The sequence below is a fragment of the Leucoraja erinacea genome, chromosome 2 (genome assembly GCF_028641065.1).
Source record: "Leucoraja erinacea ecotype New England chromosome 2, Leri_hhj_1, whole genome shotgun sequence".
Classification (NCBI taxonomy): Eukaryota; Metazoa; Chordata; class Chondrichthyes; order Rajiformes; family Rajidae; genus Leucoraja; species Leucoraja erinaceus.
The window spans coordinates 73577058-73594931 of record NC_073378.1 but is presented as its reverse complement, the minus strand read 5'-3'; the positions used below and the strand labels follow the sequence as shown (position 1 = coordinate 73594931).

The 17874-nt window shown below is 48.0% G+C and overlaps 1 protein-coding gene across 1 annotated transcript in view; it reads right to left on the bottom strand.

The window, feature by feature from the left end:
* LOC129711084 (uncharacterized) overlaps nt 1–17874 on the bottom strand; it is a 69724-nt gene that overhangs the window by 41531 nt on the left and 10319 nt on the right. The window lies entirely within an intron of this gene.

The following is a 17874-nucleotide window of genomic DNA, read 5'->3' as shown; positions in this document are numbered from 1 at the left end:
TCTTGCCACCAAAGTGGATAACCTCACATTTATCCACATTAAACTGCATCTGCCATGCATTTGCCCACTCACCCAACCTGTCCAAGTCACCCTGCATCTTCATTGCATCCTCCTTACAGTTCACACTGCCACACAGCTTTGTGTCATCTGCAAATTTGCTGATGTTACTTTTAATCCCTTCATCTAAATTATTAATGTATATTGTAAATAGCTGCGGTCCCAGCACCGAGCCTTGCCTGCCTGCCATTCTGAAAGTGACCCTTTCTGAAATTCCAGGTACACTACATCCACTGGCTCTCCCTTGTCCATTTTCCTCGTAACATCCTCAAAAAATTCCAGAAGATTTTTCAGGCATGATTTCCCCTTCGTAAATCCATGCTGATTTAGATCGATCCTGTTACTGAAATCTTGAAATGTTGCAGTACGTATGGTGAAGTAATTCAAGCCAAAGCCTATTGACTGTGAGGCAGATGTCAGGAATATTAGTGATGGTGGGTCAGGAAATTACGTTGGATCCCACCTCATGGGATGCCTTTGGTGCCTCATGGAAGCAGAAAGAGCCAAAGTAGGTATAAGCACAGGAGTCACCGGAGGGGGTCTGCATGCGGACGACCTGACCGGGGAAAAGGCGTGGCAGGGGGCAGCAGGACTTGTCATGGGAGCGCTTCTGAACATCGCACTTAAGGGCAATGCGCTCCTGAACAGCAGCGGGCTTGAGGACAGAGGGGATGAGTGAGCGCTGGGCCACCGGGATCGGGGGTCTGGTAGTGCGAGACATGAGCCGCTGAGCAGGGGAGCCCATAGCAGGGTCACGGGATATGTTGCGAAGGTTAAGGAGGGCTAGGAAGAAGTCGGAGTTAGACAAGCGACATTGTTCCAAGCAAGTTCTTTGCACTGCGGACGGCGCGCTCGGCCAGACCGTTGCTTTGAGGGTACTCAGGGCTGCCGGTGAAGTGGCGGATGTTCCAGCTGGTAGCGAAAGCCCTAAACTCGGAGCTCGTGAATTGGCTGCCGTTGTCCGACTGCAGGCTGGCCGGGGTGCCAAAGTAGAGAAATTGCGGCGCAGCTTATCGACAACGGCCGAAGAGGTGAGGGAATGCAGCTGGTCTACCTCGAACCAGTTGGAGTAGGAGTCAACGAGGACCAAGAAGTGTTTGCCTTGCCACTCAAAAATGTCAGTGGCAACCGCCATCCAGGGCAGTTCCGGTGCAGGCTGCTGCAGAAGCGGCTGTCGTTGCTGGTGGGGGGGGGGGCGAGGCTGTTGCAGGTGGAACAGGAGGAGACCCTCTCCCGGATGTATTGAGCCATACCAGGCCAGTAGAACTGGCTCTGGGCGTGAGACAAGGTGGCTTCGGCCCCAGGATGACCGTTGTGAGCGGCGTGAAAATAGTGGTCGTGCAGCGCAGCAGGCACAACAACCTTGTGTCCTTTCATGACCACACCGTCGTGGAGTACGAGCTCATCAAGGACCAGGAAGTAGGGCACGGCGCCAGCCGGCAGAGCGGAACGGCGGTCTGGATGATGGCAGCAAGCTGTTGCAGGGCAGGATCATCAGCAGTGTGCTGGATCAGGAACTTCATCTGCTGTGAAGGGACAATATTCACATTGAGCACCATCAGGTCAGGCATTTCATAGGGGTTGCGATCGGTGGATGATAGCGGGGCGCGGGACAGCGTGTCGGCCACGAACATGTCTTTGCCCTTACGATAAACAACTTCGAAAGTGAAGCGCTGGAGCTGCAGCATCATGCACTGCAGTCGGGATGAGGCAACATGGATCGATTTGTTGAGGATGGTGACAAGCGGCTGATGATCAGTTTCGATGGTAAAGGTGTTGCCTAGAATGTAGTCCTTGAATTTGGAGCAGGCAAACACTACGGCCAGTAACTCCTTCTCGATCTGTGCGTAGTGCTGTTCGGCAGGGGTCATGGTACGGGACACGAAGTAGACAGGCAGCTGCAGGCCGTCATGGAGCTGTAGGCAAGCGGCACCGAGCCCGAACTGAGAGGCGTCGCAGGTGATGATAATGGGACGCTGCAGGTCAAAAAATTTAAGTGTGGGGGTACTGATTAGCTTGGATTTGAGAATGTTGAAGGCTTTCTGGTGTTGAGGGAACAAAGCCCAGGCCGTGTCCTTCTTTATCAAATCCCTCAGGGGTGCGCTGAGCTCGCTGAGGTCAGGGATGAACTTCCCCAGGTAGTTTACCGTGCCCAGGAAACGTTGCAGGCTGGGCACATCAGTAGGTGATGACATCCCGGAGATGGCAGCCATTTTCTGCGGGTCGGGTTTCAGCCCCGAGGCTGTGAATACATGGTCAAGAAATGTGACCTCGGGGACGCAGAATCGGCACTTCTTGGGGTTCAGTTTCAAGTTGATCTTCCGGGCCCGGTCTAGGACTTGGCGGAGGTTGAAGTCGTGCTCAGCGACATCCTTGCCATAGACCAGGATGTCGTCAGCGATGATGGCACACGGTAGACCGGCAAACAGCTGCTCCATTGTCCATTGGAACAGCTCGTTGGCAGAGTTGATTCCGATTGGCATTCAGAGGAACTTAAATCTGCTGAAGGGGGTGCTGAAAGTTGTCAGGTTGGAGGACTGCTCGTCAAGTGGTATCTGCCAGAAGGAGCTCTTGGCATCGAGGACAGAAAAGATTGTGGCCGGACCAACCTGTGCAGCAACGTCCTCTACTGTTCTCATGGGGTAGTGCGGGCGTTTGATGGCAAGGTTTAGGTCTTTGGAGTTGATGCAAATGAGCATTTCGCTTTTGTCCTTTTTCGCGGCAACAACCATGGTGGAGACCCACCGGGTGGGTTCGCTGACCGCCTTTAGGATGCCCCATTTTTATCATGCTGTGCAGCGTCGATTCTACTTTGTCCTTCATGGCGAAGGAGACACGGTGTGGAGCACGGCTCCACTGGGCTCGACCTTGCGGTCGACGACAATCTTGTAGTCGTAGGGCAGCTTGCCCAGCTCGTCAAGGAAAGATCAAAAATAGCGGTCAGGATATATCTAATTTACATTAATTTATAGCCAACGGCCCATTTAAATCGGCTCCATTAGGGCCTGCACCTCAAATGTGCGGGATGTCACGGTGGAAGGAGAAAAATATGGTACAGGCCCAGGTCCTGTAATTTTAAAACAGAGGCTTGGCTGCCCTACAATGATTTACTAGGCTGAACATCTGCGAGTTGGAAAAATCGAAACCCGAAGAAAATAGACAAGTGACGATTCAGGAGCCGACCTATAGAGTGTCTCCAGTATCTTGCAGCGCAGAGTTGCCTTTCCCACAGGAACAAGCTCCCCTTCCCCGTAGGCATGTAAAGTGGAGCGATCGGAAGTAACTTGCTCATTAGTCCTTATCTTTCTGAAGAGGCTTGTTGACATAACATTTGCAACAGCTCCATATCAATCTTAGCGGTGAAGGTCGAGTTGTTCACAGTGACACGAACTGAAGGGTCTGTTATCACAGCAGGTGCATCCAACAGAGAAAAAATGCTGGTCTCCCCCTGAGAGGACCCAGATTCAGACACAGGGAGTTCGTTGATATGGTACTGGGAACCGAGCTCGCTATCAGCTTGCTCCAAGTTGTTTAACATACGCCTTGGAGCAGCAGCAGGCTTCCCATGGGAACGACAGGCAGCAGAAAAATGGTTCAGTTTCTTGCAGTAATTGCACGTTTTGCCTAAAGCAGGGCATACATTGTACTGATGAATGGCAAAGTTACAATTGGGGCACCTTTGCTGGGCGCGTCCCCCGGGAGCAGTGCCACGCCACGGGGGTCGTGGCGGGGTCGTGTTCCGCCGACGGCTGGTAACGCTGGCAAAGTTAATGTCCTGATCAGCCGGAGACACCGCCGAGGTGACAGCTTCGGCTAAACGGCAGGCATGCATGGCCTCGTTAAAAGACAGGTCGGGTTTGCGCAAAAGTTCAGCCCTGAGCTTTTCATCGCGGAGACCGTAAACCAGAAGGTCCCTGGTCAGTTCCTCGGGGGTAAGCGTGTCAAGGCGGCACCGTCTGGCCAGGTGTCGCAGCGCAGCAACATAGTTCTCAGCAGATTCACCAGGGTGCTGACGCCACCCGAACAGTTTAAAACGTTCTAAAATGCAATTAGACGGAATGTCGCAAACTTAGCCAATAAACATACCGGGTCCCGAGCAGATTCACCCGCAGCGTAGACGAAGAAGTCTGACCGAGCCAGGGCATCGGGACCAGCCAGGTTGAGAAGTAGAGAAGCTTTGACTTCAGGGGTGGCGGCAAGATGAGCGATTGTGACATAGTGGTCGAAGTCACGTCTAAAGACATCCCATCGATGGGCAATGTCAGAATCGAAAACGAGCACATCGGGCTTGCGGCAAGAAGTGGCCATAATGAGGAAATGAGAGGGGTGGGGGAACAGAAAACTAGGGCAAAATTAAATAATAAACCGATAAACAGGAGGCGCAAAGGTATGAGGTATGACACCATGTAAAGAAGTGTTAGCGACACACTGTAACTTTACTTCATTTTATTCATACTGTATTTTATACAAAGAGCACTAGCTGTACGTGGTCTGTCACGGAAACTAGAGAGCGATATTTGGGTGGGGAGGTTGTAATTATACTTGTGATATGGGGAATGGTTAATAGTGATGAGGTAACTATATTAAAGGCACATGCATATCTCATCTACAAGATTGCAGCCTTCACGTGGTCCGCCCTGTTTCGACGAATGCAATCAACCTGGTGTGCACAATCAAATAAGATCAAATAGACCAAATTGTCCTACAACTTTAGGCTGTGCACGTCATATGCAAGAAGGAGGAGAAGCTTCTTCTTCTGTTCCACTGTTGAATCAATCTTTGGCTTTCTACCTCCTGGTAGTAACCCAGTTTTTTACTTAATATAATGGCAGTCTTTATGACATTCTCAAATTCCAATTTCGATAGCCATTACTCATCGGGGATGGTAAGGAGGTATATTTTACGCACTCACGACACATGAACAAAAATGAATCTTCCAAACGTTGTTTCTTGATTAACTAGTCTTTATTGAAGTAGTACATAGCAAAGAAATTATCCATCACATTCCGTTCTTAATCGCTGTTCCATTCATGTCATATAAAACATATGAAAGTTTCTTCTTATAAAGGTATGTTGTCTCATTAACTTGTGTGTGTCGTGATCATGTCAAGTGTGTGGTAAAAAACTGTATTTTCACCATCCTTCCGACACCCAACTGACTCATAATCTATGAATCTGCGCTAGTCTCCTCCTCTATGTAATAAATATGTAGACACACTCCTCTATGTAATAAATTCCACCTAGAAAAGTACAGACAGATAAAAACTATAATATACTGACTTAAGCTTAATGGCTCCTACAGTATCAAAAATAATTTATTTAATTACGAACACGATACAAAATCCAAAAAAATAAAACAAAACCGTGGTAACACACCCACCACATTAGTATAAAATCAACAAATGATTTAAATTTTCAAACAACTATGTTCCAATTCTTACAAATATACTAAATAACTACTGTATAACTATGTCCCTCTGTAAAACCACTCGGGCTCGGATGTAACCCCGGAAAAGGGGCAAACACCTGGCTCGGGCAAAACCCTCTTCTGCCTGGCGCCGTGACTCACGGATGGCCAGAATGGCCAGGCCTGGTAACCAGCTTTTTTTTGTATCAAAAAATAATTTATGTCAATGCCAACACAGTACAAAAAACAAAAAAAATCAAACCCGTGGTGACACATCCACCAAACTATACAGACATAAAATTACAAACAACTATGTTGCAAATAACACCACCCTCTCTAACACCACCCGGGCGCGGACGTAAGGGGCAAACATCTGGCTCGGGCAAAGCCCTCTTCCGCCTGGCGCCGTGTCTCATGGATGGCCAACTGGAGGCAGGCCAGTCTGGGCTGATGTTGGGCTCCTTTGGTGGCCTTGATGAACTCGCGGTTTTCCGCCACTGAAATGGGAGGAGCGAGTACATCCATTGCCTCATTGTCCGAGGAGTCCCCTTCCACCTGCTCACTGCAGATGGAGACACTGTAAATGACTTAACAGACACAGGTCTGGAGTGAAATCATCTTTAATCACAAGGTATAGTAGAGCGGTACAGCAGGTTGTTAGCTCATTGCTATTGCTGGTATAATTAACATAATGTAGGAAATGGGTGTTAATATGGGTGTCAATCCGATCACCTCTCACTGTTTCTACTGCCTGCATACAAATCCCTCATCCGCAAGACCAAACCTGCAATAAAGACGGTCAAAATATGGCCCAAGGACGCCACCCTACAACTCCAGGACTGCTTTGATCGCACCGACTGGGACCTGTTTGCACAACAAGCTACCAGTGGTACAGAGGTAGACTTGGAGGAGTACACATCCACTGTGCTCTCCTACATCAACTGCTGTGTGGAGACTGTCACAGTGGACAAGAAAATAAAGATGTTCCCAAACCAGAAACCGTGGATGAACAAGGAGGTACAGAATCTGCTAAGGGCACGCAACAATGCCTTTAAATCCAGTGACACTTCAGCATACAGTGCTGCCAGGTCAAACCTGAACAAAGGTATAAAAAAGGCCAAAGACATCCACAGGCAAAGGGTGGAAGACCATTTCAATACCGCGGACACCAGAAGCATGTGGCAGGGTGTCAGGGACATCACTGACTACAAGAGCAGCCCCACCTGCCCCCACAGTGATATCACACTGGCCAACGAGCTAAACACCTTCTTTGCCCGCTTCGAAACTGGCAACACCACCAGGAGTGGAATAACCCCGGCCATGGTGGAGGGACAGGTCTTAACACTGAGCACTCACGAGGTACAATGCGCTCTGCATAGGATCAATCCATGCTAGGCTGCAGGCCCGGACGGAGTCCAAGGAAGGGTACTAAAGGACTGTGCTGTTCAGCTGGCTGAGGTATTCACGAGAATCTTTAATCTGTCTCTATCTCTGGCAACGGTCCCCAAGTGCCAGAAGACAGCTACCATAGTGCCGGTGCCAAAAAAGTCAAAAGTCACCAACCTGAACGACTACTGTCCGGTTGCCTTCACCCCAATACCAATGAAGTGCTTTGAAAGGCTGGTCCTCTCTCACATCAAATCCAGCATCCCTGTCTCACTGGACTCTCATCAATTTGCATATAGGGCAAATAGATCCCCAGAGGATTCCATCTGTGGCTCTTCACTGTCCTGACTCACTTGGAAAGACAGGGCACGTACGTGAGGATGCTCTTCATAGATCCTCACACACACACACACACACACACACACACACACACACACACACACACACACACACACACACACACACACACACACACCCCCACACACACACACACACACACACACCCCACACACACACACACACACACACACACACACACACCCCACCCACACACACACACACACACCCCCCACACACACACACACAACACACACACACACACACACACACACACCACAAATGGGGAACACGCCCCAATCTCTATCAACGGGGACAGTGTGGAGAGAGTGTCCAGCTTTAAGTTTCTGGGCACACACATTTCGGAGGACCTCACATGATCCACCAACACCGCTGCGCTGGTCAAGAAGGCACAGCAACGACTGTTCTTCCTGAGAACATTGAAAAGGACTGGTCTGCCCCAACAGCTGCTGACAACTTTCTATCGCTGCACCACAGAGAGCATATTAACGTATGGCATCTCCGAATGGCCTACTCCTGCACCTAATTTCTATGTTTCTATGTTTCTATGTTTCTGTGGGGTATCTCAGCTGCACGGAGGCGGAGAGGAGAGCTCTTCAGCACGCCGTCCACAGAGCGCAGAAGATTATTGGGACACAGCTACCAGCCTTGGAGGGCATCTACTACACACGGTGCCTCAGGAAGGCCGTCAGCATCCACAAAGACTCCTCACACCCTTGTAATAGTCTGTTCGAACTCCTACCTTCTAGCAGACGTTGCAAGGCCTTCTACGCCCAGCTTCATCCCCAGAGCTATAGCTGCTCTGAACCGGCCCTGCTGAGTACCCCCAACCCCCATGAACTGTCTCCCTCGGATTGTCACGTCGCACATCGACCCAGCACAGGCCTATTTGCACTTTAGACTGTTTTACTGTTTTACTGTTCTTTTTTACAAATCATGTTTCTCGGGGTATCTAAATTTTATCTAAATTTTATTAGTTGTTTAAGTTATGACATTGGATGGAAGCTGCATACAAAATCTCGTTGCACCTATGTGCAATGACAATAAAATATATTATTATTATTACTATTATTATTAATATTATTATTATTATTATAACGTGTATATTAAGGTGGAGTTAGTGGTACTACACTACTCTGATTGGTTCACATGCAATAACCAATCTACATCCTTCCTCGTAGAGAGAAAGTTTGTTGAACATATGTTAAACACGCGCTGTTAAATATACTTGCCGTACCTGTCAAGTGGTCTACTGATGCGACCTGAACGCATACGGACAAACCCCTCTCACTCCCCGTCAGAAAAGTTAGCGGGGCTGGGAGACAGGGAACCCGAAATAGAGATGGCAGCCGGCGACACTTGAGAACAGCGGGGTGAGCATGCGGGAGTGTTAACGTGGGTAGACGGGGTTCCTTGGATGGGCCTTCAACGAAACCCAGACGGGTATGTTCCACAGCAGTCTAAAAACGGACCACTTATAACCATATAACCATATAACAATTACAGCACGGAATTACAGCATGGTCTCTCCTCCACCTCAGTCCCAACCCTGGGACCAGTGGCAGAGGGCCTTCCGCAGATGTACCCGGGGAGTCAAGACCATCAACAGTGGGGGCGACTAACCCTCCTCCACTTGAGCCCAAAGTGGACTCTGGTGCACCAGACTCAGGGAGTCCCTCTGAAGCTAGATCTTGAGGGAGTGAACAGCTGGTTTCTCCTACCCCCTCCCCACCTACAGTCTCTGCCTCCAGAGGTGCGCTCTGCGCTTCATCCTGGGTGGGTTGCTCCAAGGCTTCCTCGGGTGCCTGATGCGGGAACAGGAATCTCCCTAACAGGAATCTCCTCCTGCTACATATCACATGAGTGGTCCCCATCGCCACCTTCACCAGAATCCCCTACATGGGACCGGGACCTGAACCAGAGAGCGGGAGGCTTCCTCCACCACAGTACTGCCCTCCCTCCTGGAGGATTCCCCTTTGTCTCCCTTTTTCAAACAACTATGTTACAACCCTCACAAATATACTAAATAACTACTGAATAACTATGTCCCTCTCCAACACCACCCGGGCATGGACGTAACCCCAGAAAAGGGGCAAGCATCTGGCTCGGGCATAGCCCTCTTCCGCCTGGCACCGTGACTCGCGGATGGCCAGCTTGGCCATGCCTAGGAGCAACCCAACCAGGACATCTTTGGCCCTACCCTCTCCCCAGATCCCGTCACCTGTCCTCCAGTCATTGACAGCAGAGCCGCTCCTCCCCCAAAGATAATTAGCTTGGAGCAGATGATGGTATTGAACGCCGAGTGGGGTCTATAAACAACAGCCTGACTCAAGTGTTTTTATTGTCCAAGTGCTCCAGTGCGGAGTGGAGAGCCAGTAGATTGCATCCTCCATTGACATGTTGTGACTGTAATGGGTCGAGGTCCTTGTTAAGGTAGGAGTAGATATGCACCATAACCAACCTCTCAAAGCACTTCATCACCACAGATGTTAGCGCCACTGGTTGATAGTCATTAAGGCACGTCACCTTACTCTTCCTGGACACCGGTATTATTGATGCAGTAGTGAGGTTGAAAATGTCTGCAAAAACTCCAAAGATACTTGACTGGGTATACCTTCAGGTCTAGGCGCTTTCCGAGGGTTCACCCCCCGAAGGATCTTCTGACATCGGCTTCTATGACTGTGGCTGTGATACCATCAGGGCATAGGGGGCTAGGGAAGGCACATCAGTATTCTCCCTATCAAAGTGTGCGTAGAACGCATTGAACGCAGGGATTGATGCTTCGCTGTCGCTTGAACTGCCTCCTGGTTTCGCCTTGTATGAGGTGATGGCATTCAAACCATGCCACAGTTGCCAAACATCCGCCCCATCCTCCAGCTTTGAGCGGGTCGCTATTGGCCTTTTTGAAAGGCCTGTTTCCATGCTGTATGACTATGGTTCTATTTGACCCAGTTACACTCAACTCACAAAGGCAATTCACATTTTCTGCAGTCTTTCTCCAATGATCAAGCTAAGCTTGCACAGAAGACCTAGGAAAATGTCAAAACATGCCTCACAGAAAATCTTGGGGTTACATAGGTGTTTTGATAGCAAACAGAATTACTTGATCCAGTAAAAAATATATCCATTTTGTATGGCATTGAAATTTACTGCAGATATTTGACACTTCTTTGTGGAAATCCCAGGAATTAATTTTCCAAAAGTTGGCATAATCCCATGTCTCTAATTCCTTATTAACAATGTGTTTGTTCACTTTCTAATGCATGGGGAAACATGCTATTATATTGGGAGAATATTGTATTACCAATGAGCTGGCATAACAAACACCAACTATAAAAATGAATATCGTTTTTGCTTCTGATAGAATAATTGACACTATTACACACTCCCGAATTGCCAGAAAATGTGAGGCAAATAGGGAAAAAATAATGATTAAACAGAAGAATTGGGATTTTAAGAAGGAAATTAGATCCAAAGACATTGGTTTCTATTTTCAGTCCAGTATAGGGGACAATATGCTGACAAAGGACACATTCACTAACAGTAAAAACTTCCATTAATTAAGCAATTCTGTGGCAATAAAATACCCTGAGCTGCATAATCAGACAGAATTGAACCATTAGAAAATGGGTGCTTAAAAGTTTTATCAAAGACGCAGATTTTAAGAAATGTCTTAAGAGAGGATGGTGAGGCAAAAAAAGAGAAAATCACAGAGCATAATACTTTGCTAGCAGAGGGCACAACCATTTATGGTGAAATGATTACATTTAAAAACCAACGAGGCAGCAGAATTGAAAGGACTTGGAAATCAAAATTAAGGAAGAGCAAAGCCAGAGAAGGGTTTAATCTCACAATGCACATTTTAAATTGGAGTAACCAGATATCCTGCAAGTAGGTTCAGAATCATCTGTAGTCTGGATTACTGCACACCCAGGGATAGAGCTTGAACAAGGGGGGGCCGTCCTGTATAGGGGGCGCCGTCCAGTATAGGGGGCGTCAGCCTATTAGGGGGCCTGTTAGGGGGCACCGTCCTGTATGGGTATGGCTGCCCAGCCTGCAGCTGTCCGTTTTTTCACCACTTTTTTTAATTTTTAGTGAGTTGAGTGTTTTGTTTTTTGGAGCTCTAGTCTTTTTTATGTGGGGGGTGGGGGGGTGGGGGGGGGGGAAACTGCTTTTCAGGGTGCCAACCTGGTCGGAGAGGCGGCTTTTCTCCGGGCAGCACCTTCGACCCGTCCTCGCGGTCTACCAGAAGGCCTGGAGCGGCGTTTCCTGATGGGACCATCCGGAACCTCGGCTTCGTCGGTGGCACAGTGCTGGAGCAGGTGATGCCTTGCCCGGGTCGCAACGCTGGAACGCCACGCCATGCGAAGACCGCCGATGAACATCGTGAAGCTGCGGGTCTGTGAAGCGGCCAGCCGTGGGCGGCGGCCCTCAAATTTACATCGGGAGCCTGGGATCTCTCGCCGAATTCGCCAGTGGTGAAGCTCCATCCAGCGCGGTCTGTCAGCTTCAGGAAGCCGCGGTCTCGGGTAAGGAAGTGGCCATTCCAGGTTTCCCATGCCGCTGTAAGGATTCGCCCGACGTCGGAGCACCATCAACCGGCGAGAAGGGCCTGGAACACCGGGCCTCCGTAAAGGCAACTGCGGAGTCCTAAATAGGCCCGACTATGGGTGGACATGGGGAGGGGGACTGAACTTCGTGCCTTCCCTCATAATGGGAAACATTGTGAGGGGGTGTTTTTTATGTTTACATTCCTTTATTATTGTTATGCTGTATTATTTTTTAATGTGCTGCAATGGCAATCCACATTTCACTACACCAATAGGTGTATGTGAATAATAAAGAACCTTTAAACCTTTCATAGCTGTCAGTGGAATGGTTTGCTGGAATGATTGTGCAATGGTAACTCAGTTATTCCAATCCCGACTCCTTTCTGTTTTCTACAGAGACCACTGGTCCCCACCCACTCAAACCACCCCTTCCACAGATAATTTCTCCTGCAACCATCTTTATACCTCCTGTCTCTATACCTCCTCTCTCACATCCATTCAGGGACCCCAGCTGTCCATCCGTGAGGCAGAGGTTTATGTGCAACTGCTCTGTGTTCTCGATGTAGCTTCCTTTATATCGGCGAGACCAAGCGTAGACTCGGCAACTATTTTGCTGAACACTGGTGCTCAGTGGATTTCTGGATCTCCTGGTTGTTAACCATTTTAACTCCCCTTTCCACACCCATACTGACCTTTCAGTCCTGGGCCTTCTTCATTGCCACAGTGCATGCAAACTTGAGGAACAGCACCACATATTCCTGTTGGGTAGTTTACAACCTAACAGTATGGACATTGAATTCTCCATTTTTATGTAACCCACAAACGACCAATGTTTTTGCCTCCCCTCCCCCTGTTCACTGTTCCCCACCTGGACTCAAGCCATTCCACCAACTCCCCTTCCACATCTTTTTGTTTCTCTTGGGAGAGGTTGGCAGGTTCAGACTTTATGTCGGAGCACAGAAGGCTAACTGGAGATCTTATATAGGTGTATAGAATCATTATGGGAATAGACAACTCAACTACAGAGGAAGTAGTTGAGGCAATAACAACATTTAAAAGACATGGACAGGTACATGGATAGGAAATGGTTATAGAGATGCAGGCCAAATGTGGATAAATTAGGAGGTAGTGACCATAATATGGTCAAGTTTATTCTACAATTGGAGAGGGAGAAGGGTAAATCGGAGGTGTCAGTGTTACAGTTGAATAAAGGGGACTAGGGAGCCATGAGGGAGGAGCTGGTCAAAGTTGACTGGAAAGATACCATAGCAGGGATGACAGTGGAACAACTATGGCAGGTAAAAATACAGAAGGTGCAGGATCAGTTCATTTCCAAAAATGAAGAAAGATTCCATGGGGAGTAAGGGCAACCGTTGCTGACGAGGGATGTCAGGGACAGTATAAAAATAAAAGAGAAGAAGTACAACGTAACAAAGATGAACAGGAAGCAAGAGGATTGGGTAATGTTTAAAGAGCAACAGAAGATAACTAAAAAGGCAATATGGGGAGGATGACAAAGGTAAGAATATAAGATGAGGTACAAAGGTAGTCAAGAATATAAAGGAGGATAGTAAAAGCTTCTTTAGGTATGTGAAGAGGAAAAAAATAGTTAAGACCAAAGTTGGACCCTTGAAGACTGAAAAAGGTGAATTTATTATGGGGAACAAGGAAATGGCAGATGAGTTGAACAGGTATTTTGAATCCGTCTTCACTAAGGAGAACACAAACAATCTTCCTGATAAACTAGTGGCCAGAGGATCTGGGGTGACGGAGGAACTGAAGGAAATACACATTAAGCATGAAATGGTGCTGGGTAGACTGATGGAACTGAAGGCTGATAAATCCCCAGGGCCTGATGGTCTGCATCCCAGGGTACTTAAGGAAGTGGCTCTAGAAATCATGGATGTATTGGTGATAATTTTCCAATGTTCTATAGATACAATATCAGTTCTTGTGGTATGGCGGGTAAGGACGGGAGAGAGAAAACAGGAAATTATAGACCAGTTAGCCTGACATCGGTGGTGGGGAAGATGCTGGAGTCAATCATAAAAGATGAAATAGCAGCACATTTGGATGGCAGTAACAGGATTGGTCCGAGTCAGCATGGATTTACGAAGGGGAAATCATGCTCGACTAATCTTCGTTTTTTTTTGATGATGTAACTAGGAAAATGGACAAGGGAGAGCCAGTGGATATAGTGTATCTGTCTGCTTCAAAGTCTCCACTATTTGATAAGGTCCCATATAGGAGAATAGTGGGCAAAATTAGGGCACATGGATAGAAAATTGGTTGGCAGACAGGAAACAGAGTAGGGATTAATGGGTCCCTTTCAGAATGGCAGGCAGTGACTAGTGTGGTACAGCAAGGCTCGGTGCTGGGACACAGTTATTTACAATATACATCAATGATTTAGATGAAGGGATTCAAAGTAACATTAGCAATTTTGCAGATGACACAAAGCTGGGTGGCAGTGCCAACTGTGAGGAGGATGCTATGAGAATGCAGGGTGACTTGGGACAGGTCTTGGACACCTAGGAAGACAATCGCAGTGCAAGGAAGACGGCAGCAAGCAGAGGGAGGGAGAGAGAGGAGGAGAAGGGGGAGGGGAACCCGACCCGAGATGGTTCCGACTCTAGATGGACCCGACCAGATACGGACCCGACCAGAGACGGACCCGAGAGCTCTAGTACAGGGCCTGACTTGCTTGTTCTTCACTCGCGGCGCAGTCTTCAGCTCTGATCTTTGGCCTTCAGTCGACGGGCCGACTGTGGAATAATGGGGGGAGGAGGGAGGGGTGGGGGGCTGACGTCACTCACAGTCTGAGCAGACGCAGACAGGCAGATCCATTGTGACTTCATCAGGGAACAAGCAGTTTCTTCAGATTTGTGAACATTTTGATTAATATAAAGAAATAATGCATTCATTTTTCAGATAAGGCAAGTTTTGATTACACGGGATAAATCTCTACCGGAATAGATAAAATGTTACCGTTAGCGCGTCGTTTCTTCGAGTAGATGTGATCGCACACAAACAAATAAATACACACACATCCACATCCAAGATCATAGTTTTATAGTTATAATAAGGATATATATATATATATATATCCACTGTGCTGATCACATTACCATTCTGGACTGCTGATGAAGGAATACATTTTCCAAACCTACCAAACAGCTGAGCAAATTTAATTCAAACAGTTAATCAAAGTTGAATAAATAAGCTATCCCAGAAACCGTGATCATGAAATAATTGCAGAAGGTTTGTTATAAAAGTTGAAGTGTGTGCACGTGCGGGGCCTAGGGCCGGCGAGGCCTGCGGAATCAGCGATAATTTCCAGGCGCTTTGATGATGTGTATTACAGAAATGAGTTGCTTAAAGCTTTAATAAAGTTGTAGTAAATTAGAAATTTTCATTTGCCTCACAACAAGCTACTCAATCTCAGAAGTTTTACTGCAAGTTTGAAAATCAGAAACGTAACCCCTCCACCCTCCCCCACCAACACAACCAGACCCCAGTCTGCAAAGAATGGACCCTGCACCCTCTCCTTCCCATTCACCACTTCACACCTACTTAAGGCAAGACTCCAGTATGAACAGACTGGACCATTTCCCACCCCAACCAACACTTCACACGCACTCACAGCCTGACCTCAGTCTGCAAAGTGTGCCTTTCTACTCCCATCCCCCTCCAATCACCACTTCACACTCAATCATCCACACCCTCTGTGCTGCACAACATAACTTATCTAATGTCAACAATAAAAATCGAGGAGGTGGAGAGGCATTTCAGAGGACAGAAGAGCCCGAAAATCTCTTGGACCTGACAATGTTTCCCCCTCTACTTTTAAGCTCTGGCACTGGTCTATATGGACATTTTTAACCAGCCCCTGCAAACATCGACCCAAAAAGGCAAGAATTACTTGTTTTAATGACTACAGGCCTGTCGCACTGACATCTGTAGTCATGAAGACAAAAGGCTCGGCTGGCCAAGCTGAAAAATATCACAAACTCCCTGCTGGACCCTCTGCAGTTTGCATATCGGGCCAATAGATCTGTGGATGATGCAGTAAACCTGGGCCTGCACTTCATCCTGCAGCACCTAGACCACCAAGGGACCTATGCGAGGATCCTGTTTGTTGATTTTAACTCTGCATTCAACACCATTGTGCCAAAGCTACTAAACTCCAAACTTTCCGAGTTGACTGTGCCTGAACCCCTCTGTCAGTGAATCACCAACTTCCTGACAGACAGGAAGCAGAATGTGAGGCTGGGAAAGCACATCTCGGACCCGCAAACACTCAGCATAGGAGCACCGCAAGGTTGTGTACTCTCCCCTCTCCTCTACTCTCTCTACACCAACAACTGCACCTCCACAGACACCTCTGTCAAGCTTCCCAAGTTTGCGAACAACACAACCCTGATTGGACTGATCCAGGATGGGGAGGAATCTGCCTACAGACAGGAAGCGTCACAGCTGATGTCCTGGTGCCGTAGCAACAACCTAGAGTTCAATGCTCTTAAGACAGTGGAATTAATTGTAGACTTTAGGAGAGCTCCCCCTCCCCACACCCCACTCAGCATCAACAACACCACAGTCACATCTGTGGAGTCTTTTAAGTTCCTGGGAACCAGCAAAGGGTAGGAGTAAACGGGTTATTTTCACAATGGCAGGCAGTGACTAGTGGGGTACCGCAAGGCTCAGTGCTGGGACCCCAGCTATTTACAATATATATTAATGATTTGGACGAGGGAATTGAATGCAACATCTCCAAATTTGCGGATGACACTAAGCTGGGGGGCAGTGTTAGCTGTGGGGAGGATACTAGGAGGCTGCAAGGTGACTTGAATAGGCTGAGTGAGTGGGCAAACGTATGGCAGATGCAGTATAATGTGGATAAATGTGAGGTTATCCACTTTGGTGGCAAAAACAGGAAAGCAGACTATTATCTAAATGGTGGCCGATTAGGAAAAGGGGAGATGCAACGAGACCTGGGTGACCTGGGTGTCATGGTACACCAATCATTGAAAGTAGGCATGCAGGTGCAGCAGGCAGTGAAGAAAGCGAATGGTATGTTAGCATTCATAGCAAAAGGATTTGAGTATAGGAGCAGGGAGGTTCTACTGCAGTTGTACAGGGTCTTGGTGGGACCACACCTGGAGTATTGCGTACAGTTTTGGTCTCCAAATCTGAGGAAGGACATTATTGCCATAAAGGGAGTACAGAGAAGGTTCACCAGACTGATTCCTGGGATGTCAGGACTTTCATATGAAGAAAGACTGGATAGGCTTGGCTTGTACTGGCTAGAATTTAGGAGATTGATGGGGGATCTTATAGAAACTTACAAAATTCTTTAGGGGTTGGACAGGCTAGATGCAGGAAGATTGTTCCCGATGTTGGGGAAGTCCAGGACAAGGGGTCACAGCTTAAGGATAGAGGGGAAATCCTTTAAGACCAAGATGAGAAAAACATTTTTCACACAGTGGGTGGTGAATCTCTGGAACTCTCTGCCACAGAGGGTAGTTGAGGCCAGTTCATTGGCTATATTTAAGAGGGAGTTAGATGTGGCCCTTATGGCTAAAGGGATCAGGGGGTATGGAGAGAAGGCAGTTATGGGATACTGAGTTGGATAATCAGCCATGATCATATTGAATGGCGGTGCAGGCTCGAAGGGCCGAATGGCCTACTCCTGCAACTATTTTCTATGTATCTATGTATCATCTCCAAGGACCTTAAGTGGGGGGCTACCATCGACTCTACAGTCAAAAAGGCACAACAGAGGATGTACTTCCTGCGGCAGCTGGGGAAGCACAATCTGCCACAGGCAATGGTGGTTCAATTCTACACGGCCATCGTAGAGCCTGTTCTCACCTTCTCCATCATGGTCTGGTTTGGTTCAGCCACCAAGCACGACACCTGGAGGCTGCAGCGAATCGTCCGATCAGCAGAGAAGATTATTGGCTGCAACCTTCCCTCCATTGATGAACTGTACACTGCAAGGGCCAGGAACGAGCGGGCAAGATCATCTCTGACCCCTCTCACCCGGCCACAAACTCTTTGAATCACTTCCCTCTGGAAGGCGACTCCGGACTGTCAAAGCTGCCACAGCCAGACATA